Here is a 23,404-nt window from a genome sequence, read left to right on the forward strand (position 1 = left end):
TACTTGTTGTATTTGGGGGATACTTCTGGCCCATGCTAATGACTCTGTCACAGGAAGTGTCTGATGCTGGATGTACGGCTTGCTTGTTCAGCTCATTTATAATCTCTAGCTTAGGGGGCAGGAACAGTAATGACTGCTAACTTTACCCATTTACAATTTTATTATTTGAAAAAAACAAAAAAATAAAAAATAAAATAAAAACTGAATTATTGTTCATTAGGTTCTTGTGATTGGTCGTTTACATCGTCACCCTACAGCTAAACTGCGGTTGCAAGTATACCCCAGCAGATGGCAGTGTGGAACAGCAGTTCACAGTGAGGAGGCCATTTTCTCTGAGCTGCAGTGATTGGCTTTCTTACTGGATCTGGGAAGGTTTGCCCCAGAGACCCAGTGCTGCTCATGGTGATTTATTTTTATTGTAAGTGCTTACTCCCTCTTGTCCTATCATTTCTTCTGTTGTCCTTCCAAAGTGATGCTGTACTACAAGGGTTTTTGTATCATATAATGTGCTGTTATGCAGTACACATTAATTAATGTAGCACTTTATTCTCTCATCTTGGATGAGATATAATGTATGATACAATTTTACAGTAAGACATAGACTTACACCATTAATGTTATATTAACGTTATATTAATTCTACTGTATGCATGTGTGTGTCTAATATACGTATATATAAATATTGTTTCGCTACTTAAGTTAACTAATATCAGTTCAATTAAAAATAGTTGAATATAATGTGATACATTTGCTGTAATTTAATATGAAATTTGCACATGGATTCTGTGAGGGGAGGGTAATTGTTTTGCAATTAGACATTTGAAATGAAAATAGACAGTGCTGAACTCAGGAGTAATTATTCATTCAGAAGGGTGTGTGAGCTGGGATTAGCTCTTCAGTGACTGAATTTAATTTTAATTATTTAATTTCTCTTTCCCTGCTGTTACAGTCAGAATGAGACCCCAGACTTTGGGTGTTTAAAATATGAAAGAAATGTGGTCAGGAATATAGACAGTGCCATCACAAGTCATTTTGGAATTATATTATAAAGATTACGAGCCATATATTTCTCCCTGAGCATCAGCCACTGTACAGATCCACATTTCTATTCAAATTTGTTTCTTGTTAAACTAAAATTATGTTGAATTCAGCTGGATGGAAAAATTACACATTTCTAATTTTTCTGTATTTTCCTCATCTTGCACAATCGGCTTTTGTCTTTTCCAGATTTTCTGGTAATGCAGGGTTATCTTTATAAATGTATTTTCAATTTATTTCAGATTTCACTTTTTTCAGATTTTTTGTAAAATGGGTTTTTCATCAAATGTCTCAAAACACATAGTTTCCCATTCATTTCATCATATTTATTAAATGTATTTCAGTCTACAATCATTCAATGGTAAAAATAAATTTTAAAATTTTGGATTTTTTCACTAAATTTTAATACATTTTAAAGTTTATTAATTAATTTTTATCTGTGCCCATTTTCAGCCCACCTTGGACATACACAGACCAGATGATCTGTGTCCCAGCTGCTCAGAGCTAATCGATCTCCATGTGGAGACGGTATATGACTGTGAGTATGTATGTGACTGAGCCAGAGATTGTCTCAGTATTTAGGCAAACTGTTGTGTCTCCAAAATTTCAGGAAAAACACACTCTTTTTTTTTTAGTATTTTTTCTTATCCTTGTCATGTCTGAGAAACCAAAGCCATGGATATACTTTAGTGAAATGTTTGTATTTTTTTGAATATGTAATTTTAAAAATGACTTAAAACTTATGCGGTAATAGTAATGGGTCAATTCTCTCATTTTGCCTTTTTCTGTGGTCAAATCTGTGAAAACACTTCCCTCACCTGAAAGTCTCAATCTCCTTAACAGAGAAGCTCTTTAATGGTAGTTACACTTTCATCTTAGAGAAGGCTACAGAAGGCTTCTCTCTCTCTTTTCACCCTCTCTCTCCTTCTCCCTCTCTCTCCCTTTCTGTCTCTCCCTCTCTCTTTCTCTTGCTTTCTTTCTTTCCCTATCTCCTCGCATTTAAAAAGAAACAGAATGAGAAGGAGGTGGTGATCCATAAATGATCCTCCAATTTCCAGATGTTCCCATGTAACACATCCACAGGGCTGCAGGAGATAACAATGAAAGCAATCAAATCTCAGAATTACCAGCATCTCAGCATCTCCTATTACTGATGTAATTATCCTGTCTCTTGGTACTCAGGTTTGTGGAAATTACAACATTTTCATTGCTGTTCATTTATGTCTCTTCAGTGGCATATTTTACATGCAAATGAGTGACTGAGGGGCACCACAGGAAGTCACTAGCAAATGGCCAGTGCAATTAAACTAGAAAAATGACAGATGAAACAGGCCCATAATGCACCAGTCTTTTATAATGATTACAATGCTAAAGACTGGATGAATGTGCGGCAGCTTTATGTCTGTGCCAGAGAAGGTATGAAGTGCAGTTAACACACTCTAGGCTTTATTTAGCAGTTAAATGAAGTCTGCTCGCTTAGTGACCACCTTGAGTTTATTCTATGCTCTTAAATTTGCCTGGCTTAACCAATCAGATATCCAGGCCCTCACATCACATTTCTGGCTTGTGATGAATGCTGACTTTTTCCATTCTAAATATTTTGCTGTTCTGTAGAATTGCACCTGCTGCTAAATACAGCTTCTTAAGATATGTATGTTGCCAGGTGAAAATACTTGGGAGGACACATCTGAGTGGTTAAATGTTGTGAAAGGATGTTTTCCAAAAGTTGGACAGGGTGGGAGATTCCTTGTAGCTCTCTGATGGTACTCAACACAGGAGTCAGGGAAAGCTTCCGTTATGAACTTTGAAACTGGAAAATAAACTCTGGAGCACTTAAGATGAATGAACAGCTTGGGTTTTATATCAACCGATAATAATATTGTCAGATGATATTTATTACATTCATTTGAGCACATTTAATTGGAATATGAATATTTTAGGTTTATTTCGCACCTTGTGGGCCTGAGGGTTCTGTGAAAATGTGAATCTAATTAATGTTTCAGATAAATTTTCTGCTGATTAAAATGGGCAAAGACTATGTATTCTTGGAGGGGAAAAGAACCGTTAAATTAGTCAGATTGTTATTTCCATATAAAAATACATTTCTGTGGGTTAAAAGCCAATTATTTGCAGCTTCTCATTTGAAATAAGGTCCCCCTTCCAGGCTGCGTCTGTCATGTGACCCTTGAAATGACTGTTGGGAGAGAAGCAGACAGCTCCCGTTCCAATGAAGTGTGTTCTCAAATGAATAAGATCATCTGATTGGCCGTCTCTCAATTAGTCCTTGCGCTTATAGAACACACTCTAATGCTGTATGGCATTCAAATTTAATTTCCATGTTTGGTGACAGTACTTTCAGTATTTAACAGTAGACAAAAACATGCAGTTTTATACACAGTGTTTTAAGAATTAATATTTCATGGTGGTTGTCAAGGAAACCCTCTGAATGGTAAAAGATTGTGCTTTCTGCGGCCCGGGAGGGCGTGCCGAGCTTCCCTGTGTTCAGTCCGTATGACGACAATCAGTCTTCACCATTCTGGATTTTTCTCTTTAATAAATAAATTGATCTGAGCCTTGACTAATGTATACCTCAGAGAAAAATCCCCCTCTTACCCTCCCATCTCACCCCATACCCCCCCCCCCCCCCCCAAGTTAAGAATAATTGGTCCGATTCAATTTCATTGTTTTCAGGAAGCTGTCAGTGGAAATGAATGAGGGCCGATCCAGGGGCTGTGAGAGAAACCATGCTTTGTGTGGCCCTGCCCAGTGTGTGCTGTGGCCCCGGGGCCCTATGGCCCCGTCCAGTGTGTGCTGGGGCCTCGGGGTCTATGGCCAGCTTGCTTGGTGTGTGCTGTGGCCCCGGGGCCCTATGGTCCCGTCCAGTGTGTGCTGTGGCCCCGGGCTCTGTGGCCCCGTCCAGTGTGTGCTGTGGCCCCGGGCTCTGTGGCCCCGTCCAGTGTGTGCTGTGGTCAGCTCGCTCGGTTTACAGTCTGAGCTCACATAGATCAGCCCTGTAAGAGTCTGAGTTCAAATAGAGCAGCCCTAGAAGAGTCTGAGTTCAAATAGAGCAGCCCTAGAAGAGTCTGAGTTCAAATAGAGCAGCCCTAGAAGAGTCTGAGCTCACACAGAGCAACCCTATTGATGGTAAATGGTAAATGGACTGCATTTATATAGCGCTTTTATCCAAAGCGCTTTACAGTTGATGCCTCTCATTCACCAGAGCAGTTAGGGGTTAGGTGTCTTGCTCAGGGACACTTCGACATGCCCAGGGCGGGGATCAAACCGGCAACCCTCCGACTGCCAGACAACCACTCTTACCTCGTTAGCTATGTCGCCCCTATAAGAGTCTGAGCTCACACAGAACAGCCCTATGAGAGTCTGAGCTCACATAGAGCAGCCCTATAAGAGTCTGAGCTAACACAGAGCAGCCCTATAAGAGTCTGAGCTCTGAACGTGACTCGGGAAAGGGATGTGGTATATTTGTTAGTATTTTATCCAGAAGTCTACTGGTACTGACATATCCATGCCTTTCCAGTGTAGCTGTTCTCTGTCAGAGAGGGAGCCCACCAAGCTCTGTGTTCAGTGCAGGTTTCTGTCTGAACTGTTCAGTTACACTGGGCTCAGTTCAGTGCTTCTGATTATGAGGTTTTCTCTGGTTAATGGAAAAGACCCTCATTGGAAAATCAGAGTTTGAGCTGTAGTGGCTATCCTTTGAGCCTGAATGGGTGGGCTGGGGGAGGGGTGGGGGGGGGTATGCACATGGGACAGTTTTTGGCTGAGACTGTAAAAAATGTGATCTCACGCTATGTGGGGTGTCCTGAACAAAAAGGCAGTCTAATGCACCTGGGAGCAACTTGAGCTGTCTCTCTGTTTTATGGCTGAATTATCTTGCAGGGATAATTGTGGCGATAAAGACCAAACATAAAATTAAATTAAAATATTGATTTTAATTAGATTTTCCCGGGATCATTTTGACACTATTTCAGGATTGAGTTAATTGTTCCCCTTGTGGTGGGCTTGGTTTGGAGGAGGCTGTCAAGAGTGCCCCCTGGTGGTAGACAGGAAATAGCTGTGTGTGCATGATGTGGGGGTGTATGTTAATGAGGTCATAAAGACGCTTCCTTTTACCTCCGCCTGGGTTCCTCAGTGACCCAGTGTTTTTCCACTGAAATATTATTCCTCATATCTCTTATTCCCTGTTTTATACACACTCAGCTATGCTAGGCATGCTCGTCAGATTTTAATAAAGAGCTAAAAAGTGGCCAAAATTTATGGGCTTAATTAGAGTTCAGCTGTTCAGTATGCATACCACTGCAGCAGGCCCACCTGTTTTATGAGAATGGCCCCTCAAATGCAGTGAAGGAGGTCTGCTTATGTGAGTGCTGATGTAATTCAATTCATGTGCTTACCACCCTGTGTTTGTGTTTACATTCAATAGCATTTAATATATATCAGCTAAATTGATATGGACATGTATATTTGTTAATTTGGAAGTTTTCTTTCAGTTTGCATGTAATGTTGATGATAACGTGTCAGTTCCATTGTAGAGTATCTAAAGTAGTCCAGGCCCCTGGCTGAAATAGTGTGCTGCTGTCTCTGTCCAGTCTGCATGTGGATGTTCTGGTGGAAACGGGCTGGTTTCTCCATGTCCGGTCTGCATGTGGATGTTCTGGGGGAAACGGGCTGGTTTCTCTCTGTCCTCTGTCTGCATGTGGATGTTCTGGGGGAAACAGACTGGTTTCTCTCTGTCCTATGTCTGCATGTGGATGTTCTGAGAGGAAATGGGCGGGTTTCTCTCTGTCCTCTGTCTGCATGTGGATGTTCTGGGGGAAACGGACGGGTTTCTCTCTGTCCTCTGTCTGCATGTGGATGTTCTGGGGGAAACGGGCTGGTTTCTCTCTGTCCAGTCTGCATGTGGATGTTCTGGGGGAAACGGGCTGGTTTCTCTCTGTCCTCTGTCTGCATGTGGATGTTCTGGGGGAAACGGGCTGGTTTCTCTCTGTCCAGTCTGCATGTGGATGTTCTGGGGGAAACAGGCTGGTTTCTCTGTCCAGTCTGCATGTGGATGTTCTGGGGGAAACGGGCTGGTTTCTCTGTCCAGTCTGCATATGGATGTTCTGGGGGAAACGGATGGGTTTCTCTCTGTCCAGTCTGCATGTGGATGTTCTGGGGGAAACAGATGGGTTTCTCTCTGTCCAGTCTGCATGTGGATGTTCTGGGGGAAACGGATGGGTTTCTCTCTGTCCAGTCTGCATGTGGATGTTCTGGGGGAAACGGATGGGTTTCTCTCTGTCCAGTCTGCATGTGGATGTTCTGGGGGAAACGGATGGGTTTCTCTCTGTCCAGTCTGCATGTGGATGTTCTGGGGGAAATGGGCTGGTTTCCTGTGTGGGTGCTGCTGCACTTCATGTTGCTCTAATTCCTGGATCGTTGAGTCATCTGAAGCGTCAGGGCCTCCTCGTCTTGACGCCTTATTTGGGAATGCCATGTGGGAGCTGCAGAGCTCTTTCCCGGGAAAACCACGTCCAAGTTGTCTGGAGGCTGTGAAATCTGCAACAGGGAGTGTGTGCAGGGAGCGTGTGCAGGGAGCATGTGCAGGGAGCAGGGAGTGTGTGCAGGGAGCTTGTGCAGGGAGCAGGGAGTGTGTGCAGGGAGAGTGTGCAGGGAGCATGTGCAGGGAGCAGGGAGTGTGTGCAGGGAGAGTGTGCAGGGAGCAGGGAGTGTGTGCAGGGAGCATGTGCAGTAAATGGAGCCTGGACTGGTGCATGTTTCAGGGGCAGTGAGGCAGAGGTTTTCACTGGTAACTGAAGCAAGCTGAATGACCTCACCCGCTTTCCACCGGCTCCATCCCCCCTCTGCTAATGTCCTGTGTGGAGCTCACAGCATGGAGCCACTAGCTCATCATTAGCCTGCGCTAGCTCACTGCTCCGCGAGCACAGAGGAGCTTTAATTTGCATCAGCTTCACTGCCGATAAAAACTCACTTATGCATTTACACACCCACAAGGTACACGCTGGAGACATTCCCAAGTGGGTTCCCAGAAAAACGGCTAATTCCTTTTGTTAATAGCATTCCCACAGCAATAGGTGATACATTTGATTAGATGGAGTTAACCGGTTCCAAGTGCTCCCCCTGGGTCCCCTAAGATTTAATGGGCTGTGAATGTTCATATCCCTCTACATTAGTGTACAGTACCTGGGGAAGAGGACTCTTAACAGTAAATTGGAGGGGGAGGGGGGACAGTTTGGCGAGATCCTGTAAGTTTGATGTTCACAGTAATTGCACATCGCAGATGAAAACCATATAGTGAGGCGATACCATAAAGATAATTTCCTGCTTTGGGGCGCGTGTTTATGTAAGCGCAGAATTATCTCCCGCGCAGTTTTAGATGACTTTGTCTTCAGGTAACACTCTTTGGATGTATGAAAAACAGAAGGCTGACTGAGAGGCTTTCCGCTGGTGTAGCTTTGGGGCCTGTGTTTGTTTTTCCTGTCTCTGTTCTCCAGATGGTTCTTCCTCCTTCATCAGTGCAGTCCATGTCTGTATTACAGCCCCACTGTTACCTTTTGCCTTCAGGTGCTGAGGAACACCCAGATGCTGAAGAATTACTGATGGGTAATAATTACGGCTCTTAGTCTTCTGGCTGTTCTTTGACACTGGTCTTCCACAAGACTGGGTCTAAGTCAAAGACCAAGCGTTCCCAAAGCATTTATCTTGACAATCTGCACTGTACACATGTATGAGTGGCAACCGTATCCAATAAGTGCCTGCTTCTGCAGTAAATAAATTTAAAAAAAGAAAAAACCAGCAAGCTCTTCCTGTTGCAGCAGTGCTTCTGTATGATATTGCAAACATTTGGGGCTCGTATAGACGAGGTTGTGGTTACATATTGTTTGTTGCATAAGAACTTGTCTTCTGCATTGTATGTACTTGCAAGTTACATTAAGATATATCCAACCTTTTGAAATCTTTCAGAAACCTCAACATTATTTTATATGAAACTAAAATCATTGAGGCAGATTTTAAGCTTTTTGAGAAGGAGGATTTATTTGAGCTGAAGTGAGGCACTGCGCCAGGGGCCATGTTGCTCCTGTAGCTTCAGCACTACCAGGCTGCGTCTAGGCGGCTTTCAGCCATCGCTGCTCATCTCCTCAAGAGGCTCCTCCAGTCTAATTTCAGCTACACTGCTGTAAACACAATCAGCATCTGAAGTACAACTTCTCTCAGTGAGAAGGATATTCAATTATCCTCACAAAGGATGGTACAGGTCTAGTATCTTTCCAATATAAAACTATCCACAATTAATTGAAATTAAATTTCCAGATAAAAACCTTTCTGGGCCTTGGCAAACAGCCGTGAGCAAATGAACAGATAACTGCAATCAGCTCAATGTAAAGCCCTGAACCCTATGGTTTGAGTGGTATAGTCAGATAATTTCAGATTTCACACACACTCTAATCCAGAGCAATTTACACAGCTCACAGTCCTAACATTCAGCTCATTTACACAGCTCACAGTCCTAACATTCACCCCATTTACACAGCTCACAGTCCTAACATTCAGCCCATTTACACAGCTCACAGTCCTAACATTCAGCCCATTTACACAGCTCACAGTCCTAACATTCAGCCCATTTACACAGCTCACAGTCCCTACATTCACCCCATTTACACAGCTCACAGTCCCTACATTCACCCCATTTACACAGCTCACAGTCCTAACATTCAGCCCATTTACACAGCTCACAGTCCCTACATTCACCCCATTTACACAGCTCACAGTCCCTACATTCACCCCATTTACACAGCTCACAGTCCTAACATTCAGCCCATTTACAGCTGGATATCTCACTGAAGCAGCTTGGGTGATGTGCGGTGCTCCCAGGTACGATGGCAGTACTGTAGCATACCGGGCATGATAGTTAGCCTGAATTACTTCAGTATTTATCCCACTGTATAAATGCACACTACACTAGAAAAAGGACAAGTTTTTGTGAGTCACCCTGAATAAGGGCATCTACTGAATGCCAATAACTAATACAACGGAACCTCTAACTTTTGAATCGCAATAGCAGGTCCCTAACCATGATACTCTACTCAAGCCAGCATGGAGCCTTATGACAGCTTTAGCTTAGCATGTGCTCATGTGAAGCTAGCCCCTTGACATGTTGCCACCCCTGTTAGCATTTGTATGTTTCTCAATGTCCCTTAGATCAAATACTGAAATGCAGGTTATCACCTTTAGAATTTATTTTGGATCAGGGCTGGCTAAATCCAAGGGCCATCTTTTTTTTTGATTCTTGATGCAGAAAAAGAATAAAATTGAATCTTTCAAAAGTACAGTAAGGGGCATATTATCTGCCTGTTTTTGCTCAATGAGGCTGGCCTGGGAGCTTGTATTTGTGGGAGAACGTTCCTGCCGTTTGATTGGCTGCGGTGTGAGTCGGCAGCCCAGCGTGCGCTGAATGGGAATGCGGGAGGAATTCCTGCTGGGCTGTGTGTCCAGGGAGGGGGCGGCAGCAGGAATGGCAGCTATGCGGAGCGTTCACAACGCCGTGCGAGTCGGTGACGGGCCGCCACAATGCGGCTCTTCTCTCAGCTGTCAAAGGCGCCATTGTGGCATCAGGCGAGCAGAGCCAACCCGCCAAGTGCCATTATCCGCACGCCGCCCCCCCCCCAGGCCTAACGCTGCCCGCTCCATTCATCCGCTCCCTGTGTCTCACTTTCCCTCTCTTCCTTTATCCCCCCCCCACATGCCTCCTAGCCCCGCCCATCCTGTCATTGGTCTGCGGAAGGTTCCGGAGCCTGCTGACGGTGCGAGGCGGGAAAGAGGCGGTCCTCTGCTGGCATTCAGCCTGTCCGCCCGCACCTGGGGGGGGTGTTGGACGGGTCCCGAGTGAGTGACGCACCGCGGGAACCTGTCACTCACGCGTGAGAACGCACCGGCGACAGGTAGCCATCGCCCCGGGCAGCGCTCAGCTGGGGCGCAATCTCTCTGAGGGTTGGGTTAGAGTTGGGTTAAGGTTGGCATTAGGGTTAGGGCGTAGAGTTAGGGTTAGGGTTGGGTCATCACCAGGCCGAAATAGGCTTATGGGATAATGCCCCCGTCCTGAGGGGACATCAGACAAATTAGCAGCTAATTCCCCTGTCCGACGGCCTCAGGCACTATTGTCCTGCTGTCCAGTTTGATTCTGGCAGCAGGGGGGTTTCTTTTCGGGGGACTCCACGGGCTTGTTTGTTTTGGTGGAGGTGCACCTGTGGAGAGGGAGAGGATGTCCTGACTGGGGCTGGGACGGGTGAAGTGGGGCTGCCACCCGAATCAGGTCCCCTGAGGAGTGAGCCTTAGCATGAGCGCCAGGAACACTGGCCGAATCAGACCCCCCTCAGAACCCCCGTCAGAACCCCCCTGAGATCCCCCCCTCACTCACTATACACACACACACGCTATATATACTGTACAAACACACACACACACACACACACTATATATACTGTACAAACACACACGCACACACACTATATACAAACACACACACACATGCTATGGGACGGAGTGTAGCACAGTGGGTAAGGAACTGGGCTTGTAACCGAAAGGTCGCAGGTTCGATTCCCGGGTAAGGACACTGCCGTTGTACCCTTGAGCAAGGTACTTAACCAAAATTGCTTCAGTATATATCCAGCTGTATAAATGGATACAATGTAAAATGCTATGTAAAAGTTGTGTAAGTCGCTCTGGATAAGAGCGTCTGCTAAATGCCTGTAATGTAATGTAATGTAATATATACTGTACAAGCACACACACGCACACACTATATACAAACACACACACACTACATATACACGCACACACACACACTATATACAAACTCACACACACTATATATACACACACACACACACACACACACACTATATATATTGTACAAACACACGCACACACACACGCTATATATACTGTACAAACACACGCACACACACGCACACACTATATACAAACACACACACACTACATATACACGCACACACACACACTATATACAAACTCACACACACTATATATACACACACACACACGCTATATATATTGTACAAACACACGCACACACACACGCTATATATACTGTACAAACACATATGCGCACACACACACACTCGCTATATATACTGTACAAACACACACACACACACACACAAACTATATACTGTACAAACACACGCACGCACACACACACACACACACTATATACAAACACACACACTATATATACACACACACACACACAAACTATATACTGTACAAAGGCACACACACTATATATACACACTCACACACACACCCTCATTCTGCCCCCCTCTTCATCAGGGCATCTAGGCTGTGGCTGATTGACAGGTGTTTCGGGGGGAGGCTGACAGGAAGACATTTTACATATGGGGCACCGCCCCCCTGTCATGTCCTCCTCCCACGGTGCCCATTGTGATTCCGGGTGTAGGGAGCAGGTTCAGGACATGGGACAGGGGTGGAAAGGCCTATTCTGAAGCCCCCGGATCAGCCCCAGCGCACTCTGGAATGCCCCCGTACAAGAGGCCGCATTCCTGGCATGTCAGTGGCCAGTGGGGCTGGACCGGCCTTTCAGCCGCCAGCGCGGAGCTCCGACAGAGGTGCATTCCCAGCTGCGCGACCCTGAGGCCTGAGCCCGGAGCTGCCTGAGGCCTGAGCCCAGAGCTACCTGAGGCCTGAGCCTGGAGCTGCCTGAGGCCTGAGCCCGGAGCTGCCTGAGCCGTCTGAGCCCTTAGCTGCCTGAGGCCTGAGCTGCCAGCAGTGCAGTGTGTTTAAAGCTGGTTTTAGGCCAGCAGTGCAGTGTGTTTAAAGCTGGTTTCAGGCCAGCAGTACAGTGTGTTTAAAGCTGGTTTCAGGCCAGCAGTGCAGTGTGTTTAAAGCTGGTTTTAGGCCAGCAGTACAGTGTGTTTAAAGCTGGTTTCAGGCCAGCAGTACTGTGTGTTTAAAGCTGGTTTTAGGCCAGCAGTGCAGTGTGTTTAAAGCTGGTTTTAGGCCAGCAGTGCAGTGTGTTTAAAGCTGGTTTTAGGCCAGCAGTACAGTGTGTTTAAAGCTGGTTTTAGGCCAGCAGTGCTGTGAGTTTAAAGCTGGTTTTAGGCCAGCAGTACAGTGTTTAACGCTGGTTTTAGGCCAGCAGTACAGTGTGTTTAAAGCTGGTTTTAAGCCGGCAGTACTGTGTGTTTAAAGCTGGTTTTAGACCAGCAGTGCTGTGTGTTTAACACAATCCTGAACATTGAGGCACCATCCTGTATCTCCAGCTGAGGCAGTGAATTGTATATTTATAAATAAATTAGCCATGTCTCTGGGTACATTTTGACCTCCTTTCCCTCCCCAGTGCGTACCTGAGCACTCGTTCCTTAGTTCCGCTCTCTCCCCTCTATCTGAGGTGCAGCTGAGCTTCTGCTCCAGCATGGCAGGCCAGCCATGGAACAGGAGCCTCTCCCACCCCCAGGCAGCCTGTCTCTCCAGAACACCTCATCAGAGTCACTGAAAGCTGCACTGGCCGCTGAACCACAGGTTCCTGAATCTGCCTTCAGTCTTTATTTTTAACAGCAATTTATTTACCAGCAGAAGGAAAGCCTAGCTTTTTCCTTTTTGTGGCAATTGCAGTATCTGAAATCCCATTTCTATAAATGTTTATTTTATTAAATGTATGCTTTATGTCTCACATTTTACCAATTAATTGGTCCTGTAGATGAAATATTTATGAAATGACTTAACATCCAACATGTCCAACTTTATCCCTTACTCATTTGATAATCAAGCACTGGAAAACTAAATAAATTGTTGTTAGTTCTTTGAAATGCAAAGGATGCACTTTCCTAGTAACACTTTAAGCTTCTCAGTCTATGATCCATCATAACAATAATTATTGTGTTATTAATAATATAACTGTATTATTATTTATGAATTTATACTTTACACTTCCAACAGTACAGTAAAAAGTGCTTCAGAAAGTAGAGGCAAATGGAGAGAGATGTAAATAATGGTGTTTGTGTGTATATATATATATATATATATGTATGTATGTATGTATGTATATATGTATATTTATAATGCTGTTTATGCAGTAGATTGTGGTATTTCTGCTCTGCTGCTCAGCCCCTCTCTGCCCCAGCACACACGGGGATCTCACTGTGAAATCCGCAGGCTTTGCGATGGGGAGACGTGATTGAGCAGCAGGACGTGCCACACAGATGTGGCGGGGAGGATGTGATTGAGAAGCAGGACGTGCCACACAGATGTGGCGGGGAGGATGTGATTGAGAAGCAGGACGTGCCACACAGATGTGGTGGGGAGGATGTGATTGAGAAGCAGGACGTGCCACACAGATGTGGCGGGGAGGATGTGATTGAGAAGCAGGACGTGCCACACAGATGTGGCGGGGAGGATGTGATTGAGAAGCAGGACGTGCCACACAGATGTGGCGGGGAGGATGTGATTGAGAAGCAGGACATGCCACACAGATGTGGCGGGGAGGATGTGATTGAGAAGCAGGACGTGCCACACAGATGTGGCGGGGAGGATGTGATTGAGAAGCAGGACATGCCACACAGATGTGGCGGGGAGGATGTGATTGAGAAGCAGGACATGCCACACAGATGTGGCGGGCGCAGTCTGCCCTCTGGGGTGATGTGGTGGTGCCCGATGCCAGCGCTGAGGCTCTGGAGCAGGTGGAGAGCGCCCGCTAATCTCTCGTAAGCGGGGAAGCATTTCAGCGACGCACGCTGCAGCCCTGTTATTATAGCCTTGGCTTCAGCTCTCGACATCCAGCAGGAGCACGCTGAGCTGGCACACTGCAGAGAGGGGCATGCTGGGAAACTGGGGGACTTCACTTGAACTGTAATGGAGTTTCTGACAAATGTCCAGCTCGTTCTGTGAAAGCCTTACCAGCGAGCAGGTTATCCGATGCTAACAGCGGTAGCCTCGGTCATTGTAAAAGGGGCTTCACAGACAGTGTGCTGCACAGACAGTGCTGCTGCACAGACAGTGTGCTGCACAGACAGTGTACTGTGGCACAGAAAGTGTGCTGCTGCACAGACAGTACTGCGGCACAGACAGTACTGCTGCACAGACAGTACTGCGGCACAGACAGTACTGCTGCACAGACAGTGTACTGCACAGACAGTACTGCTGCACAGACAGTGTGCTGCACAGACAGTGTACTGTGGCACAGACAGTACTGCTGCACAGACAGTGTACTGCTGCACAGACAGTGTACTGTGGCACAGACAGTGTGCTGCTGCACAGACAGTACTGCTGCACAGACAGTGTACTGCACAGACAGTACTGCTGCACAGACAGTGTTCTGCTGCACAGACAGTGTACTGTGGCACAGACAGTGTGCTGCTGCACAGACAGTGTACTGTGGCACAGACAGTGTACTGTGGCACAGACAGTGTGCTGCTGCACAGACAGTGTGCTGCTGCACAGACAGTGTGCTGCTGAACCCTGTGCTGCAGGAATCAGAGCCCTTGGCACTTTGTTGGTGCTGTTGGTTGGTGTGTTGAGGCTGTAGGAGTGTTGAGGCTATAGGAGTGTTGAGCCTGTAGGAGTGTTGAGGCTGTAAGAGTGTTGAGCCTATAGGAGTGTTGAGGCTGTAGGAGTGTTGAGGTGCTGGTGTATCAGAGGTGTGCAGAATGTCGTATGGAAGGAAGCTATCCAGAGAGGCTGTCGTGACTTGTCTGTCAGCGAGGCTAAGTGTGTTCAGACACAGCGGGAGGAGAGGTGCTGGCTCTGTCGAGGGGAAGGGCCTCCTAATTAATCTCTCCCCCTCATCAAATAACCAAATGGGGCAGTGATTAGGGGCTCTAATGAAAATATTTGGACTTGCATTGAGGAGCGAGGAGGGCCAACTTTGTGGGTGCTCTCTGGCACCTGTGACCGAATCCAGACCCCTGTCTTGGCAGCTGCCGGAGGTGGAGTTCAGACAGGCCGCCTGAACCACGTTCTCCACCCGTCTGCCTCCTGAATGGAGAACTGCAGCTTCACCTGCGAACGAAGCTCCATCACTGGCCACAAAATCACACGCTGCTTTTCCAAAACTGTTGACTCTCAGTTTTTATATAAACACAGGGCATGCCAAAGGGCACTGTTCTCTAGTGCACTGTGTCCCATAAGCCTTCTGCTGTCTTTAGCTGAAGGAAACACTGGGTGGTCAATTAGGTGAGAAAAGTTTAAGGCCAGTGTGGCATGGAAATCTACAAGAAAATATGCTTTCAGTGCAAACTGTTTCACAAGACAATAAAAACATCTGTGGAGCAAACGTGCCTTTTTCCAAATCTAGATTTCACAACTTGTTTCAAAGTGTAAAAATCCCCTTAATGTCTTTCTCTGAGGCTCTTTTCAGGTTTTGAATTTCATTTTTCATTTTTGCACCCTGGTTAGATGCCCCTTTTTCAGCATCGCCCGTGGGTAGAATGTCAGTAACTTCCAGAGATAAATAATCGTCACAATTAGACGTTCCTGCTGGGGCGTCTAAATAAAGAGAGTCTGAGTTTCTATTTCTGTCTCGGTGCCAATTTATAATAGAGAGAGAGAAGATCTGTTGGACAGCAGCCATCTTGAGAAGGTGTCTCTCGTCTCTACAGGGAACGCTGCTCCCCTTCCAAGGTGACCTGGAGCACCTGAGCACCTGAGCACCTGGGGCGGAGGTGAACCTGAGGAGACACGTCATTTAACTTCAGAGGAGTGGAGTCCCATCGGCACCTACAGGATTCAGGCTCGGGGGGGGGGGGGGGGGGCTCCTCCAGGTGAAACGAGGGCGGGGCTCTGAGCTCATATTAACGATCCCTGAACATGCCTGCAGCAGAACTGCGCTAATGAGACATACATCCCCTAAAACATCTCCACATCCAGCCCCACATCCCCTAAAGCATCTCCACATCCAGCCCCACATCCCCTAAAACATCTCCACATCCAGCCCCACATCCCCTAAAACATCTCCACATCCAGCCCCACATCCCCTAAAGCATCTTCACATCCAGCCCCACATCCCCTAAAACATCTCCACATCCAGCCCCACATCCCCTAAAACATCTCCACATCCAGCCCCACATCCCCTAAAACATCTCCAGATCCAGCCCCACATCCCCTAAAGCATCTCCACATCCAGCCCCACATCCCCTAAAACATCTCCACATCCAGCCCCACATCCCCTAAAACATCTCCAGATCCAGCCCCACATCCCCTAAAGCATCTTCACATCCAGCCCCACATCCCTAAAACATCTCCACATCCAGCCCCACATCCCCTAAAACATCTCCACATCCAGCCCCACATCCCCTAAAACATCTCCAGATCCAGCCCCACATCCCCTAAAGCATCTTCACATCCAGCCCCACATCCCCTAAAACATCTCCACATCCAGCCCCACATCCCCTAAAACATCTCCACATCCAGCCCCACATCCCCTAAAACATCTCCAGATCCAGCCCCACATCCCCTAAAGCATCTCCACATCCAGCCCCACATCCCCTAAAACATCTCCACATCCAGCCCCACATCCCCTAAAACATCTCCACATCCAGCCCCACATCCCCTAAAACATCTCCACATCCAGCCCCACATCCCCTAAAACATCTCCACATCCAGCCCCACATCCCCTAAAACATCTCCACATCCAGTCCCACATCCCCTAAAACAGCTCATTCAGCCTCACATCCCCTAAATTATCTCCACATCCAGCCCCACATCCCCAAAAAACATCTCCACATCCAGCCCCACATCCCCTAAAACAGCTCATCCAGCCTCACATCCCCTAAATTATCTCCACATCCAGGTCATTGGTCAGCCGAGTTATGAAGTGACACCATTGGTCGTCCGGTCCAGCCATATACTAGGTTTTGACCTGGTCGTGTTTATGAATGCATTTTTAAATGTAAAAGAGGCATAATAATGCTCATAATGCTTAGATTTGTGATAAAATATTGCCAGCTCTGTTTAATACATTGTAATGGATTCTTGTGTGAGAGTGTACTTATGGATGTGCTGTACCATGGAGGGTTGGGGGGGGGGGCATTCAGATTTTTAACACCCTCCTCAGAAGTGCTGGATATACATGTCCCATAAGTGGATACTCATGCCAATGCTGCACATTTTCCTCTAGTAAAGGACAAAATAATCATAGTTACCTCTATAACATCACATTATCCTACCACACTGCCACAGCTACTTCCATTTATAATCCATAACAGGCTAGTGCTGTACGGTCAGACCTGTTATTCTCAGAGTTGTTAGAATGACAGAACAGGGCGCTGAGAAGATTAATATTTAATATCCTTTCATGTGCCCATGTCAGGTGAAATGAAGGGACACATTTGATATGTGAACGCGTTTCTGATGATGTTAAATGGCTTCTCTGATTGAGCCAGAGGGTGGCCGCAGAGCAAGCGGTGCAATCAGTCAGAAAAGCTCACGGTATTAAGATCTCAGCTCACCCAGGCAGCACTGACACCCTGCCGCCACTAGCACCCTGGCAGCACTAACACCCTGCCGCCACTAACACACTGGCAGCACTAACACCCTGCTGCCACTAACACCCTGGCAGCACTAACGCCCTGCCGCCACTAACACCCTGGCAGCACTAACACCCTGCTGCCACCAACACACTGGCAGCACTAATACTCTGGCAGCACTAACTTCCTGGCAGCACTAACGCCCTGCCGCCACTAACACCCTGGCAGCACTAACACCCTGCCGCCACTAACACCCTGGCAGCACTAACGCCCTGCCGCCACTAACACCCTGGCAGCACTAACACCCTGTCGGCACTAGCACCCTGGCAGCACTAACACCCTGCCGACACTAACACATTGGCAGCACTAACACCCTGCTGCCACTAACACACTGGCAGCACTAACACCCTGGCAGCACTAACGCCCTGCCGACACTAACACACTGGCAGCACTAACGCCCTGCCGACACTAACACACTGGCAGCACTAACACCCTGCTGCCACCAACACACTGGCAGCACTAACTCCCTGGCAGCACTAACGCCCTGCCAACACTAACACCCTGCCAGCACTAACGCCCTGCCGCCACTAACACCCTGGCAGCACTAACAACCTTCCGCCACTAACACCCTGGCAGCACTAACACCCTGCCGGCACTAACACACTGGCAGCACTAACACCCTGCCGGCACTAACACCCTGGCAGCACTAACACCTTGGCAGCACTAACACACTGGCAGCACTAACTCCCTGCTGGCACTAACACACTGGCAGCACTAACACCTTGGCAGCACTAACACCCTGCTGGCACTAACACACTGGCAGCACTAACACCTTGGCAGCACTAACACCCAGGAAGCACTAACACCCTGCCGGCACTAATACCCTGGCAGCACTAACACCCAGGCAGCACTAACACCCTGGCAGCACTAACACCCAGGCAGCACTAACACCCTGGCAGCACTAACGCCCTGCCGCCACTAACACCCTGGCAGCACTAGCACCCTGGCATCACTAGCACCCTGGCATCACTAACACCCTGGTTCATTAGGCACACGTATGTAAATGCGTCGACTCGTAACCACTGGACAAAATGGGCCCAGTCTGTAACATTCGAACGGCGACAGGAAACAGCTTTCCATCTCAACTGTTGGTGCAGGCAGGAGGAAGGCAGTACGTGGGTGTGGGACTGGGACCGTTTGAAGAGTAAGGGTTTGGGTTTGGACTGAAGGACTGGGATCTGTTTCGGGTGTGAGGGTTTGAGTTTGGATTGAAGGGCTGGGATCTGTTTGGGGTGTGAGGGTTTGGACTGAAGGGCTGGGATCTGTTTGGGGTGTGAGGGTTTGGACTGAATGACTGGGATCTGTTTGGGGTGTGATGGTTTGAGTTTGGACTGAAGGGCTGGGACCTGTTTGGGGTGTGATGGTTTGAGTTTGGACTGAAGGATTGGGATCTGTTTGTGGTGTGAGGGTTTGGGTTTGGACTGAAGGACTGGGATCTGTTTGGGGTGTGAGGGTTTGGACTGAATGACTGGGATCTGTTTGGGGTGTGAGGGTTTGGACTGAAGGGCTGGGACCTGTTTGGGGTGTGATGGTTTGAGTTGGGACTGAAGGATTGGGATCTGTTTGTGGTGTGAGGGATTGGGTTTGGACTGAAGGGCTGGGATCTGTTTGGGGTGTGATGGTTTGAGTTTGGACTGAAGGGCTGGGACCTGTTTGGGGTGTGAGGGATTGGGTTTGGATTGAAGGACTGAGACCTGTTTGGGGTGTAATGGTATCACCATATGTTTCTAACCCTCCCACCAGTAGAGGCACATGAGGGTAATGAATTAGGGACGAGGACCGTTTATGCAGTTTCACTTTCAAACAGCTGGCATCGCCTTGGCGATTGTTAGGCTAATCAACAACCCAAATTATTCTGGAATGTGCTGAAGAGAAACCAGGGGAAAAAAGTTATGTTATGATAGCTCTGTGCTCTCCACTAATTTTCCCTCAGCAGGAACAGGCAAACCCTGAGCGTATGATGTGCGTTGAGTTTTACGCCTTACTGTACACAATGACACCGCAGAGGAGCTAGCAGAAAAATAGGATAGATTGGCTAGTTTTACCTCGTTATTACTGCCTGCCCAGAAACCAGTGTATCAGAGGACCATCACCCCAATCCAGCTCAATTAATACTGCCTGCCCAGAAACCAGTGCATCACAGCTCAGAGAGAGGCTGTGTATGAGGACGTGCTTGGGTCCTTCTCCTCGGTTCTTCTGAATAAAGGAATAAAGGAGTGCATTAGTGACAGGGGCAGGGGAAGCGGTGGGGCAGGTGATGTCCCTCTCTGCTGTTTTGGAGATGCCCATGGTGAGAGTGTGAATGGGGCAGCAGGGGCTGGGGGTGCTCATTAGCATATAAGTGCATTACATGCTAATGCTGAGGGAACACTGTCTACCCTTTGATTCCTGAGCCCCAGGCAGGAGCCCCACTTTTCCAGTGGGTGGTTTCCTGAAGGAGGGATGGAGCCTGGGGAGCAGGCTGTGGGGTGGGGGGTAGGCTGGGGGGGGGGGGGGGAGCAGGCTGCGGGGGTCTAGGCTGGGTAGTCAGCTGTGTGGGGGGGGGGGCAAGAGGGCTGATGGCTGTCGCGGTCATCTTCTGAGTTTCTCTCACTGCTAGCCAGCTGGTTGGAGTGAAAAGTGGGACACCATCCCGCTAACCCCTACAGGACCAGGAGGCTTCTAAATCCGCCCACCCTCCCTCCCGGTACTACTGTAAGTCTGAAGTACAATAAAGAGATACAATAAAGGAGTACAACCCAGGGAAAGTGTGTGATTGGATGGACCAAACCTTTAGAGGTCAGCTTGGTAAGGCTTGGTGCTTGGCACGTCCAACTGCACACTTTCACTGGGTTTAATTTACTAATACTCCATTTTCCCAGAGAGATTCAAGCCAATAACAGTGTCATTTCCGATGTACACGTGGAATGTTAGAAGTTAGGAAAACCGTCGACTTACCAGACTACATCCTCAAAGTTCGATTTACGTCTGTTTGGGGCAAATTTACCAGAAAAGGGACTGTAAGAGCAATGCACCTTCAGTCAGGCTTTCATGGTCTGATCCACCATCTTACATAACCTGCGCTTTGACCTGGTGGCATAACGCAGCGGAGTTGGAGATGAACGGCTGAGAGCTTCATCTCTAATCTGTGTGATACAGCTGGGTACTGGACCAGCATTCCCAGTGCACACCACCGCCAAGCATGCAAGACCACCTCGCAGCCTGGCTATTTACAGCACCAAGTGGCAGAAATGACCCTCAGACTGGCCAGCTGCCAATCCTTTACCGCAGGGGGGAGACCAGTGGTTGCAGCGCTCAGGTGTCGTAAATCACTACCTGGTGTTGTGTGTACCTAGCACTGTGTGTACCTGTGCTGTGTGTACATGGTGCTGTGTGTACCTGTGCTGTGTGTACATGGTGCTGTGTGTACCTGTGCTGTGTGTACATGGCGCTGTGTGTACTTGTGCTGTGTGTACATAGTGCTGTGTATACCTGTGCCGTGTGTACATGGTGCTGTGTGTACCTGTGCTGTGTGTACATGATGCTGTGTGTACCTGTGCTATGTGTACCTGGCAATGTGTGTACCTGTGCTATGTGTACCTGGCAATGTGTGTACCTGTGCTGTGTGTATGTGGCAATGTGTGTACCTGTGCTGTGTGTATCTGCTGTTGTGTGTACTTGGTGCTGTGTGTACCTGTGCTGTGTGTATATGGTGCTGTGTGTACCTGTGCTGTGTGTACATGGTGCTGTGTGTATCTGCTGTTGTGTGTACTTGGTGCTGTGTGTATCTGGTGTTGTGTGTACTTGGTGTTGTATGTACATGGTGCTGTGTGTACCTGTGCTGTGTGTACATGGTGCTGTGTGTACCTGTGCTGTGTGTCTGCTGTTGTGTGTACTTGGTGCTGTGTGTATCTGGTGTTGTGTGTACCTGGTGCTGTGTGTATCTGCTGTTGTGTGTACTTGGTGCTGTGTGTGTCTGGTGTTGTGTGTACTTGGTGCTGTGTGTGTCTGGTGTTGTGTGTACTTGGTGCTGTGTGTGTCTGGTGCTGTGTGTACTTGGTGTTGTATGTACATGGTGCTGTGTGTACCTGTGCTGTGTGTACATGGTGCTGTGTGTACCTGGCAATGTGTGTACCTGTGCTGTGTGTACGTGGCAATGTGTGTACCTGTGCTGTGTGTATCTGCTGTTGTGTGTACTTGGTGCTGTGTGTACCTGTGCTGTGTGTACGTGGCAATGTGTGTACCTGTGCTGTGTGTATCTGCTGTTGTGTGTACTTGGTGCTGTGTGTACCTGGTGCTGTGTGTATCTGCTGTTGTGTGTACTTGGTGCTGTGTGTATCTGGTGTTGTGTGTACCTGGTGCTGTGTGTATCTGCTGTTGTGTGTACTTGGTGCTGTGTGTGTCTGGTGTTGTGTGTACTTGGTGCTGTGTGTATCTGGTGTTGTGTGTACCTGGTGCTGTGTGTATCTGCTGTTATGTGTACTTGGTGCTGTGTGTGTCTGGTGTTGTGTGTACTTGGTGCTGTGTGTGTCTGGTGTTGTGTGTACTTGGTGCTGTGTGTGTCTGTTGTTGTGTGTACTTGGTGTTGTATGTACATGGTGCTGTGTGTACCTGGTGCTGTGTGTACTTGGTGCTGTGTGTACCTGGTGCTGTGTGTGTGTGGTGTTGTGTGTACATGGTGCTGTTTAAAAGCTGTGTGTACCTGGCACTTTAAATATTCCATAAAATGACTAAAAAATAACACAGGAAGAGGGGAGTCATGTACTTCTCTCTGATGAGTGAAACAATGCTGTCAGGAATGAAACAGATAGGTGCTCTGCTTATTTTAATTGCTTTGTACTCCAGGCTTTCCTAAAAGGCATCTTAATTAAGAATTCATATTTGACTGATGAATGGCCCCCATGAACAGGCCATTTGCATTTCAGCCATTTATCAGACAACCTGTTCCAAAGCAACTTATATACCTTACATTCATCTTACAAACAGTACAGACATGCAGCTGAAGATTTACTGAAGCAATTCAGGTTAAAATTCCATTCTCAAGGAAAAAATAGTTATATTAAAAAGTTATCGTTATAGACAAAAGGTAAAGGTAACGACAGCATCCCACCTGGCTATCAAACTCATGTGTGAAGCTTAGGATGTGGCTGCATTCATGCTTTCACCTTCATTAAGACGTGGCTGTATTCATGCGTTCACCTTCATTAAGACGTGGCTGTATTCATGCGTTCACCTTCATTAAGACGTGGCTGTATTCATGCGTTCACCTTCATTAAGACGTGGCTGTATTCATGCGTTCACCTTCATTAAGACGTGGCTGTATTCATGCTTTCACCTTCATCAAGACGTGGCTGTATTCATGCGTTCACCTTCATTAAGACGTGGCGGTGCTTACCGGCTGTCTGGCCGCGCTGCTGAATGTGTTTATCGCCTGTAATTGGTTCATTTCCTGCTTCGTCAGGACATGCATTCCTGGCCTGATATTTAAGCCCCATTTTCCATTAGTTGGGAAATATTTAAGTGAAAGATATTATATAACGGAAAATATTTCAAGCATCTGCACTCGTTCAGAAGCTTTTAAAATGTATTTATCGGTGCCAGACATGGGCCCGCAGCATTTCGAGATGTTTTGTGGGGGATAGAAAGCAGAATTTTTGATTTAGCAGTATAAATTCCTGTTACCTCTCTACACACAATTTAAGTGAAGTACACTGCATCCTTGACATCTAAAAGTATTCATGAGCAGCAAATATGATTTTTAACATTTTAGTTCATGGAATCTAATGCTTGTGTAATGTTTTATTTTTACTTGGATG

General features: G+C 47.3%; 1 long non-coding RNA gene across 1 annotated transcript; it reads left to right on the plus strand.

Annotated features, from left to right (window-relative positions):
* Positions 1 to 230: 230 nt before the first annotated feature.
* Positions 231 to 15,808, plus strand: LOC118213907. The gene is made up of 5 exons (XR_004762546.1): positions 231 to 418; positions 1,492 to 1,576; positions 9,802 to 9,989; positions 12,485 to 12,609; positions 15,684 to 15,808. It is a non-coding gene; the product is annotated as an uncharacterized LOC118213907 (long non-coding RNA).
* The last annotated feature ends 7,596 nt before the right edge of the window (positions 15,809 to 23,404 follow it).

This window comes from Anguilla anguilla, chromosome 15, assembly GCF_013347855.1.
Source record: "Anguilla anguilla isolate fAngAng1 chromosome 15, fAngAng1.pri, whole genome shotgun sequence".
Classification (NCBI taxonomy): domain Eukaryota; kingdom Metazoa; phylum Chordata; class Actinopteri; order Anguilliformes; family Anguillidae; genus Anguilla; species Anguilla anguilla.